The following is an 11,272-nucleotide window of genomic DNA, read 5'->3' on the forward strand; positions in this document are numbered from 1 at the left end:
AATGATAATACAGACATCATTTAAAACAATTAATTACAGAATCAAGATTTTCTTTTTTTTAAACAAGACAAGACAAACTAAAAAAAGAAGACAAAAAACAGCAAAATCAACCCCCCCCCCCCACCCCAACCCCAGAAAGGTAAACTACACAGCTCTCATTACTCTGTATTGTACACAACACCACTTGACAACATCAACTCGGATAAATAAATAAAAACAACAATATAAATAAAACTAAAGCAAAATCAACCCAGGAAATGACTTACATTTGAACAGGGACATGCAGAGAGTGTTAGAGGGGCAGGGGCTGAAATCCCATAAGAGGGCACTTTTGGACAAAAATAGCCGATCTACAAGCTCTCAACGCGTCGCGCTGCGACGCATTGAGAGCTTGTAGATCAGCTTTTTCGGGGCACACTCTTTAGCCAGCGGAGGTGTGGAGTACGACATGGATTTCTAAACAAATTTGTTCAACGCAAAAAAGGTTCAGGAGACTTCGGGGGAAAAAAGCAATGCAAAAAGAATGCTGCCTTCCAGCATGGCATGGAAGGAAAGGAGTGGAATTTGCATTTCTTCCATCATAGTAAACGCTGCATTCGTGGTCTGGAGAGGGCAGTTGTTTTACAGACGGGTAAAAGGGCAGGGGCTGAAGCCCCCTTTGATGTCTATGTGTGCACGTCCCTGCCTTTGACCATGCAGCACCAACCTTAACTGACCTCTTGCTGGCAGCTGTCTTAAATCATAATCCCACCTGTTGACCCGAGGTTCATGCTGTAAAGGCAAAATAATAGCTACGGTAACGTCTACAGTCGTTGCTGTCTTAATACAACAACTCTATATGCTGAATTATATATCACAAAACATGTTACCAGTCCAGAATACATGTATTTGCATATAGGGTATCATCACTTCACCTGTAAGCCCAAAAAACACAGCAGTTTTAAGGTCAACCACGCCAACGCAACTCCTTGTAACTGCCATTGGGGATTATGGTTGCAAGTAGTTGCATGTTGCAAAGAGTTGCGTGGCGAATCATTGGTGCCGTTTGGCCTGTAGAGAGGGATGCTGAAAGTCCAGCCACGTTGGAGTGTTCTATGACAAAGTCATATTAAGTAGCAAAAAAATAAGCAAAACAATGGTCAAGCATTGACGTGTTTGCTAATGTTATATGGTAAAAGTGTGCACAGATTTGTGCATTTATTTTATTTTATTTTGAAGTGGTGCAACCACTTCCTTAAGTGACTATGTGTGAGGGTGGGTGGGTGTGTGGGTGCGTCTGAGCACGAAAACAGCATGGTTGTAACCCTGGGTGCGTTCCTGTGGGTCTGGAACCCCCCCGCCGGGGACCCCCACACGGAGTTGCACCTCTTACTTTTTAATTTTAATTTTTTACCCCATATACATTTTCATTTGTAGATCTTGTAATGATTCATGCCATGTACAGCTAAGTGTGTACTGAACTTGAGATAGTGTACTTCATATGTGACAGTGCAGCTTGCATTGCGATGTTTCTCTGTCTGTATTGTACTTTCTAGATATGCGAGGCATCCTGTTAGGTGGCACGCCTGGTATGCGAGACAGTAAGGCTTAGCCTTGTACATCGTGAGGTCAACCTTGCACATCATCATGCCACGTTTCCTATGCCGCGCATCTTCACATCTTACTGTCTCGTTTCTCTGATCCAGAGAAATATAAATATTCCCCGTCTGTCTAATAAACTCTGTGAACCGATAGTGTGATACTGCCTCTGCGTCTCATCGCTTGTTCTCCCGGGCCCGTCGCCGTACCAACAGAAGTACTTCAACTGGACCATCACACACCACCCATAGTCCAGTAATAATGTAATTTGACCTCAAACAAATTGCAAAAAAAAAAAAATATATCCTGAATAACAGAACAAACGTTGCCTGCAATTGTCTGAGGGGAAAGTGTTGAAAACGGCCTGTACAGTACGGCCACCGTAGACATCCTATATGAGGCAAATATTTTCAAACTAGGGTGTTTTCATGATGCTGAATCCATTCCAAGCATTAGTTTTGCATAAAAACACTCATTGGGCTAAATGTGGCCATAGTGCTGACCTCATCACATTTGTGACGGCTATGGCAAAACTAATGCTTGGAATGGATTCAGCATCATGAAAACACCCTAGTCACATGCTACTTAAAGCAAAAGGAAATCTAGAAAATATTTGCCTCATATAGGATGTCTATGGTGGCCATACTTACAGGCCGTTTTCAACACTTTCCCCTCAGACAATTCCAAGCAACTTTTTTTCTGTTATTCAGGATATATTGAAGATACAAAATCAGCAGAGTTTCGTTTTCTTTGCAATTAGTTTGAGGTTGATCCTGTATTTTCCATAGATTTCCTGTACTACCAGCCTACACACACTACCTGCCTGTCAGAGCCAGACCCAGGGTCCATTTAGAGATCACAACAGATCTGCTATTGAAAACTTGAAATGCATGGGACATTCTGCATAATGATCGACTACTTTTACTTATGGCGGACCCTCTTGTAAACAAGTGTAATGCTGTAGTGCTTTATGGTATTGTCCACAGTTAACAGTTTTTGTATTTAGTTGTGGTGCTTGAAATGTAAATCTGCAAACTGTTAATAAATACTTCAAACTTCTTGATGCCAACATTTTTGTACTTTTACTCAAGTACATTTTGAATTCCGGACCCTGACCCTCGTAATGGAGTATTTCTGTTAAGTAAAAACATGCGAGTACTTTTCCCCGCCAACTATAGAATGCCCAGTATACTGTAGTGATCACGTGTAGCCTACATCCCAGGCCCTCAGTCATCTGAGGCCAGAGTGATGATAGCATACAAACAAACACAATGCAGTGTGTGTGTGTGTGTGTGTGTGTGTGTGTGCGCGTGCGTGCGTGCGCGTTGGGGGGGGATTGGCATTGGATCGCCTGTCATTGTTCAGCATTGTTGTTTGGCATCATTTTTGCTTCACACACGTCCAGACCAGTTCAGAGCGGTTTACATGGGCGGCTTCAGAGCACTGAAAAGCACGGCCTTGTGTGACACTCACTCTGTTTATGCTCTGCGGTTCAAGTAAGGAGACTGCTGAGCTATTCCTCCCTCCCTCCTTCCCTCTCTCCTCTCTCTTTTGATCCCTTTTCCACTCTCTAGAACTCGCGTAGCCTCTCTTAAAATCCCCCCTCTCTCTCTCTCTCTCTCTCTCTCTCTCTCTCTCTCTCTCTCTCTCTCTCTCTCTCTCTCTCTCTCTCTCTCTCTCTCTCTCTCTCTCTCTCTCTCTCTCTCTCTCTCTCTCTCTCTCTCTCTCTCTGCTGCATGCTCTCTCCCTGTTGTAATCCTTATCCTGCCTTAAGACGTCGGGCCAAGTTTCTCGTCATGTGTGGTTGTGTAATGTAGCACAACACAGTGCCTGAGAAGGTGACTGAAAATGAAGGGCTGGAAGAATGAAAATGTGGCGATAGTACAAATGAAACGGACTCAAAATGTATTCTAATTTACTATACTCTGTTGTACGACAAAGAAGAATACATCAGGCTTACTTCCGCAGTAGACCTATTCTTGTCTCAGGGCAAGTCTGATCTCCTGTGAGAGAATGTGAATGTGGCAGCCTGTACTATAGCCAAGAGATATAGTGTTGAGAAAGAAATTACTTTTCTATTGTGTGTCGCAAAGGCTGCAGGCTTCAGAGACAACACGAACATCAGAAGTGTCCTGAAGTAACTTGGCTTAATAATGCAGTATATACCGTGCATTTAGATGGATCGAGGAGCATGAGGGATTAATTATTAATTATATAGGGTATGTGTGCGTGTGTGCGTGTGCGTGTGTGTGTGTGTGTGTGTGTGTGTGTGTGTGTGTGTGTGTGCGTGCACACACACAAATGTTTTTCATGATTTTCATGATATTTGTATCGTCAAACCATGAAAAATAACATACTATCTATATAGCATGACATTTTTCAAGATGTTCATTTCTTTAGTCGAAAATCATGAAACTAAATACAGGTGCATCTAAAAAAAATTGAATATCGTGGAAAAGTTCATTTTCTTCCGTAATATAATTCAAAAAGTAAAACGCTCATATAGTCTAGATTCATTGCGCATAAAGTGAAATTATGTAAAACCTTTTTTGTTTTAATCTTGATGATTCTGGCATACAGCTCCTGAAAATCAAAAAATCTCAAAATAAAATATTAGAATATTTTATGAGACCACTAAAAAAACATTTATAATACAGAAATGTCAACCATCTGAAAAGTATGTTAATGCAGACGTGGTCTAGGCCAGGGGTGGACAACTGGCGGCCCGGGGGCCACATGCGGCCCCCACCTTCACTTAATGTGGCCCTCAGGTGAATGTCAGAATACTGATATAATATTGGTTTCAGCTGTTACAATTCCACAACATGCAAACATGACCCGCGTTAATTACTTCAGTCTAAATTAGTAGCTCATTGCTCAACACAAGTATAATTAAAGGCATTACATAAAAATGTTAATTTTCAGGATCCCATTTCCAATTCAAAAATAGCAAAAAAAAATATTCAAGATTTAAATTTGAATATAGCAAAAATAGCCGATCTACAAGCTCAAAGTTGCCCACCCCTGGTCTAGGCATTAATGGGGCATGGCATGGAGGTGATAAGCCTGTGGCACTGTTGAGGTGTCATAAACCCAGATTTGCATTGATAGCAGCTTTAAACGTATTAGTATTGTTGAATCTAGTGTCTCACACCTTCCTCTTGACAATACAGCCTAGATTCTCTGTGGGGTTCAGGTCAGGCCAGTTGGCTGGTCAGTTAAGCACAGTAATACCATGGTCAGTGAGTACTGAGTACACCAATTACTAGTAGTTTTGGCCCGTAGACAGGTGCCAAGTGCTGCCGGAAAAGGAAATCAGTATTTCCATAAAGCTTGTCAACATACGGAAGCACACAGTGCTGTCAAATATCCTAATAGATTGGGTTGTATGATAAAACAGTGATGATTTGGGTCCATGTTATCGGCATGGAGTTTGTCCACCGACAGTGAAAACTTCACTGTCACGTCATCTACCAGGATATTTTAGAGCACTTTGTGCTTCAGTATGTTGGCAAGCTTTATGGAGATGCTGATTTTACTTTCCGGCTCGATTTGGCACCTGCCCACAGTGCCAAAACTACTAGTAATTGGTGTACTGACCAAAGTGACCATGGTATTACTGTGCTTAAAGGAGCATTCAGTGATTTGGGTGATTTGGAAAACCACCCAGTCTGCCCCGGTAACAAAATGTGCACATGCAGTGGGGGGAAGTGCAACAGGCCAACAGCATGTGCACCCCACTCGATCATGATTGGAGGAAGGCCCCTCTCATCCTGATTGGATGAAGGCTTTGCCACCCGCCACCAAAACTGAAACTAGGGTTTTTTGACCCCAGGGGCTCACTGAGGGCCGGGAGGAACTCCTTATATGGTCAGCACACTCTATAGTAGGGAGGATTATCCAGAAAAAAAGAAAAAATAAGTGATATTTGAATTAAGTCAAATCACTGAATATACCTTTAACTGACCAGCCAACTGGCCTGAACCTGAACCCCACAGAGAATCTAGGCCAAGAGGAAGGTGTGAGACACTATAGATTCAACAATACAAACGAGTTTAAAGCTGCTATCAAAGCAAATCTGGGCTTCCATAACACCTCAACAGTGCCACAGGCCACAGGCTTATCACCTCCATGACACGCCCCATTGATGAAATCATTTGTTTAAAAGTAGCCCAGACCACGTGGCGTACCGAGTGTGCCGAGTGCATTAACATACTTTTCAGATGGTCGACATTTCTGTACTTTTTAGTTGTCTCATAAAATATTTCTAATATTTTGAGATATTTTCACTTGATAACGTCTCATATGTTGATAGTACAATCACGGTGAAGACGTCACATCAGAGCTGGATATTTAATTAATCCAAGCCAAGTTGACAGTTGATAATAATATTGTCGCTGTGTTTGGGACTGTTGCACAACGGTGAATGATAGAAATGTTTCACTTTGCGAACGGGGACAATAGCCTACTTCATGGACATAATAACTGCGTCACAGAGGAAACAAAAGGGAGCTGCTATTCAGACATGTTAGAATGGTGGAAATGGACCATTAACAAGCCAACGTGAGTTATATAAATCCTTTATTAAGGCGATAAGTCCGTTAAACTCTGTTCTCACTCTGGACACTGAACCACGGCGTGAGTTAAAACACGCCGTGCCGCGCCGGCCATTTAGGGCCTCACTACACGAGGACGTCGCGGGCTGTTCCCCGCCTAAGTTTTGTGAACGATATAAAACTTTACTGCGTCTACATTGCGGTTATGTTAATTATGTACGGGTCTAGACGAGACCGGTAAACTGCTTCGTTTTCAAGATAAAGATGCAGTACACATGGCTGGCCTGTAGATGGCCATCAAAAAAAAGAAAAAGCTTCTAAAAGTAGGCTATATGAAAGCGTTGGTATTTCACACAGGTGTTGCCAAATAACTAATTATCAGATGCGCATATGCGTCATATCAATTTAATGAGCAGAGCAGTGCTGCTTCTTTCTCTGAGTCTGCACACTGACTGACCAGCTAAAGTGTATGCCTACTAAACCATAATATATGACAAACCTTGGATTAATTCTTCTGAAAACAGCAGCAAGCACAAAGTAAGTGTGAGAGAGAGAGAGAGAGAGAGAGAGAGAGAGAGCGTGCGCACTCCTTCTATTTTTTAACACGCATCTCTCTCTCTCTCTCTCTCTCTCTCTCTCTCTCTGTGACTGTGACTGCGTCTGACACAGACGCGGTCAATAATATAGAGGAATATGGACAGTAAACAATGTGTTTATCCTACCTGTGGTCTCTCAATGCAAAGCCGTTTTGAAGTTACACAAAGAATGTTTAATTTCCACCCAAGAAGAGAAGCACTTTGATGAGGTCCATGCATGCTTTGCACTGTTCACTGCGCAGTCAGACCTGCCTGAGAGGAACGTGCGGTGGCTGTGCTGCCTATCTTGTATAGCCTATATACTAATCTATTCTACACTACACCATTTAATAGTAACAATAATGTAGAAGATCCGTTTTTTTTCTTGTCTTTCCGGATTGGTAATCACCATAATTTATATCTGTTCTCCAAAAATAGCTCCTCTACAAGCTCGTGCATGCGGGCTGCAGATCGGCTATTTTTGGAGAAGAGATTTATAGACATTATGTGCAAATATAAAATAGCTGTGATACTTATATGTAAGTGGTTATGGTGAAATAAACCATTAACACTAGTTAGTTTGGAGGGGGCGAGGGGACTATGACATCAACGTTTCAGCAAATTAGGCGGCATTCGCTGTACACACGGAGACGTGAAAGTCGCGTCTCCAAACTTTCCCACTCTGGAAGGTAGTTTCAAAATTAGCCGTTAAAGTCCCCCAAAACGCCGTCTCCGTGTGACAAAAAGGGCAGATCGGCTAATTACTTGCCCCAGAAACACCGAATACGTCCTCGTCTGTACAGGCCCTCAATTAGTGGCGTTTTGGTTTTTTTACTCTGGCTTTTTCGGGGTTTGGGGCTAACATTCTGGAAATTGTTAGAGTCGGCTTTAATTGTCGGGCCTGTTAAGCGCCTATCTGTGCATGCGGTCATACGTGCGTGTTCCAGACTCCAGAAAGAAGATATAAACCTTCTCTATCAAATATAAATTAAACACACACCTTCTTTAGCAAATATGAATGAATTCCAAATGCAATAATTGCGCTCTTCTGATATAGGACAATTGGATAATTAGAATCACGTGTTTGGAGAGAAGATCGCCTAAAAGCGTAAAAACACACGTCATTTCATTAAGCCATAATTCGATCAAATCTTACCATTTTTTAATACCGACCTATAAACTAGTTCCGACCTGGTCGACCCACAAACACCTAGCTGCGACCAGGTCGCGACAATAACGACCTGGTCGCAACTGGTCGACCTGGTCGAGACCAGAAAACAACTGGTCGCGACCATTTAACAACTTGCTGCAACGACTATAATGCGTCGGAACCAGGTCGAGGAAAATGACGACCTGGTCGTGACCAATAAGAAACTAGTCGAGACCTGGTTGTTGGTCGCTACCGGATCTCGCCGTCTCTCGCTTAAACCTCTGTAGAGTATTGTGCATGGAACAACTTTCATTATCTATATCGTATATATCACACATTGCACTCAGGAGTGACAGACCTATAAGAACCCTGGCAAGACTCTGAACAACCGCTAGTCCGAACTACCCTCGAATTCTTGCCGAGTGGGTTAGCCGAGGATATTAAAAAAAAAGATGGGAGAGAAGACAGAGACCTGGTTAATCCTACAGTCGCACCACCCTGACCAAAAACAGATTGCGATGATTGCTTCTAAAGTTCAAAGTTGGAGTCGCACCAGAGAAGATCAAGTTGAGACAAACTGTTCCCCTCCCTCCCTCCCTCCCTCCCTCTGTCTCTCACCGTCTAGTCCCCACAGGAATCTGCAGAGAAAAAGTCTCGATTCCGTGGAGAACATTCCTAATTCAGTGGAGAACAATCCTTGATTAGGCGGCTTCGTTAATATTCTTTAATAATAAATAATTAAAATTACCAGTTATCAAGCCAATATTTATTTTGTTTTAATAATCAAGTAAAATCTTTTATGAAATTAATTGTAATTATGGATGGCTCTTATACTCATAATCAAATATTCCAATAATCGTTTTTGGGGATACAAATCGATTATTATCATCATTATTAGTATAGTAGTATTATTATTGTTTATGTAGGAATAGCAGGGATATTCAAATCACAATTCAAAAATTGGTCCACGGACCGCAACCCAAACATGGCTTTGGTCAACAGCGGTCTATCTCACTCTGTGTGTCTGTCTCTGTGTGTCTCCCAGACTCAGCTGTATCATTCAATCCCAATCATGGTGAAGAGCTGTGATCCCTGAAGGGAGTGAGTCTGCCTGCTCAACAGGAACCAGAGGGACACATTGTGACGGTCAATATTGTAATCATGCCCATCGTTGCTGTCTGAAGGAAACCTTGAATGTCCAAACAATACTTTTAAAATAAAATTGGCGTATACGGGACCCGTGTTGTGTTCCATGGATCAGTGTCACAAGCTCTTAATACTTCTTAGGAACAAACTGCAGGTTGAAAAGGCCCTCAGCTCTGAACTCGGTAACGTAATGTTCTTGACTGATATTGTGAATTTGTGACACAAAATTCCTACATGTGCTTAATGTTGTGATTTGAGCCGTTGGTGGCACTCACGGACGGCGATGGGATGGACGGCGGTGAGTTAATAAGGGTTCATTTGGTTACTAACTCCATCTTTTGGATGAGGACCACCTGGAACCCCCTCAAGAACCACTGGTGGTCCCTGGACCAGTGTTGAGCCAATTGATCACCATAGCAACGCCGGCGATTTCGGGTCCTATTATCGATTAATCGATTAATCGGACCTATCCCTAATGGTGGGGGTACCATTGAAAACCTATAAAAGGCAAACATTTCAAATGATGCTTTAAGTAGCATGTGATGTGTCAAACCAGGGGTTATTCATGATTCTGAATCAATTGCAAGCATTAGTTTTGCATGAAAAACACTCCTTGGGCTAAAAACGACCATAGTCATCATCACAAATGTATGGGCTGTCAAGGCCAGAAAGTCGTTTTGAGTTGCTGGCCGGCTACACACCTGAATGTTTATGTTCCGTTTTAATTGTTAATTGCTTGTGTCTGATAATCCCATGTGGGATGGGCCAAGAAATTGACCAGACACGAAAATAAAATTAGCCAGTCAGCCGATACTCACACAGGGCTCCATGGCTCCTCCAGGGAGTCCTCTCCCGCATCACTAGCTAGATGTGGCCGCATAGCAGCGATCCTGCAGGCAAGGACTCTGATACTAATACTCTGGATCCTGGTCTGGGGTCTGAAACAGAGAGAGATAGAGACAGAGAGAGAGAGACAGAGATAGACAGAGAGACATAGAGACAGACAGACAGAGATAGAGAGAGACAGACAGAGATAGAGAGAGACAGACAGAGAGAGATAGAGACAGACAGAGATAGACAATTTACAATTTAGGCATTTAGCAGAGTAGTTATCATGAATCATGCGTAAACTAAGAACGTAACAGTGGAGTATCTATGTAAACTATACATACTATACTATATAATATATTATACATGTGTACTATAAAGTGCTATGACTACATAAAGTGCAATTCTAGAGCTGTCTACGTAACAAGCTATAAGTGTAGCTTGATGTGATAGACAGAGACAGACAGACAGAGATAGAGAGACAGACAGACAGACACATTTTTAATACATTGCTGCTTTAGTGCTGCTTCAGTGCTTTAAGACCTGAGGCTGATTCAAAAACACAATAGTTTCATGATGAAAATATATTACCTTCACATTGTCCTTTGTTATGGACACCTTTGAGGTGTATCCATAATGTATTATTCATGTATTATTAGAATCTAGTAGGCTAGCTAGTGTACACATAAAATGATTTGATTTAAGTGTGATGAAAATACATTACCTTCACATTGACCTTTGTTATGGACACCTTTGAGGTGTATCCATAATGTATTATTAATGTATTATTAGAATCTAGTAGGCTAGCTAGTGTACAAATAAAATGATTTGATTTAAGTTTGTGTGATGAAAATACATTACCTTCACATTGACCTTTGTTATGGACACCTTTGAGGTGAATCCATAATGTATTATTAACGCGTTGAGCATCTCTGGTTCAACATCGGTTAGTTGGAGTCTTTAGTTTGCTTAGCGGGGGGATTAAACATGCGCTGTGAAAGCTGAAAAGATGAATGGTTAATGGCTTAGGGATCATGACTTAGGCCTGTCATTGTGTTAACAATTAAATGATATGACACATGTTTGGTTCACGTGAAAACCATGGTCAATAAATGTGTGTATTTACTTCAGAATATGTGCTGAAGAACACCAGCACCCGCCGATGCCTCCACAGCACAATATCACGCCACATGCGAACGCCAGTGAGCATTTACTATGTAACCCAGCAGAACATATCTGTCTGTGAGTGAGTGTGTCACGCTGTAACACCACCCTCCCGCCACCAGAGGGCGCAGCTGTATCACACAAAAAACACGCACGCACGCACGCACAGTAGAAAACTTTTTTTTTTAAATGAAAAACAAAAAAGAGAACTAAAAAAATGCACTTAATTTTTTTTAAATATATATATTTTTTTGTGTGTGTGTGTATGTGTGTGT

The 11,272-nt window shown here is 41.9% G+C and overlaps 1 long non-coding RNA gene across 1 annotated transcript; it reads right to left on the reverse strand.

Moving 5' to 3' along the window:
- Nucleotides 1-415: 415 nt before the first annotated feature.
- LOC306921988 lies at nt 416-10,825 on the reverse strand. The gene is made up of 3 exons (XR_013789872.1): nt 10,695-10,825; nt 9,824-9,943; nt 416-771 (listed from the first exon to the last, which is right to left on the reverse strand). It is a non-coding gene; the product is annotated as an uncharacterized lncRNA (long non-coding RNA).
- Between the last annotated feature and the right edge of the window lie 447 nt (nt 10,826-11,272).

This window comes from Electrona antarctica (genome assembly GCF_951216825.1).
Source record: "Electrona antarctica genome assembly, chromosome: 4".
In the NCBI taxonomy this organism is placed as follows: domain Eukaryota; kingdom Metazoa; phylum Chordata; class Actinopteri; order Myctophiformes; family Myctophidae; genus Electrona; species Electrona antarctica.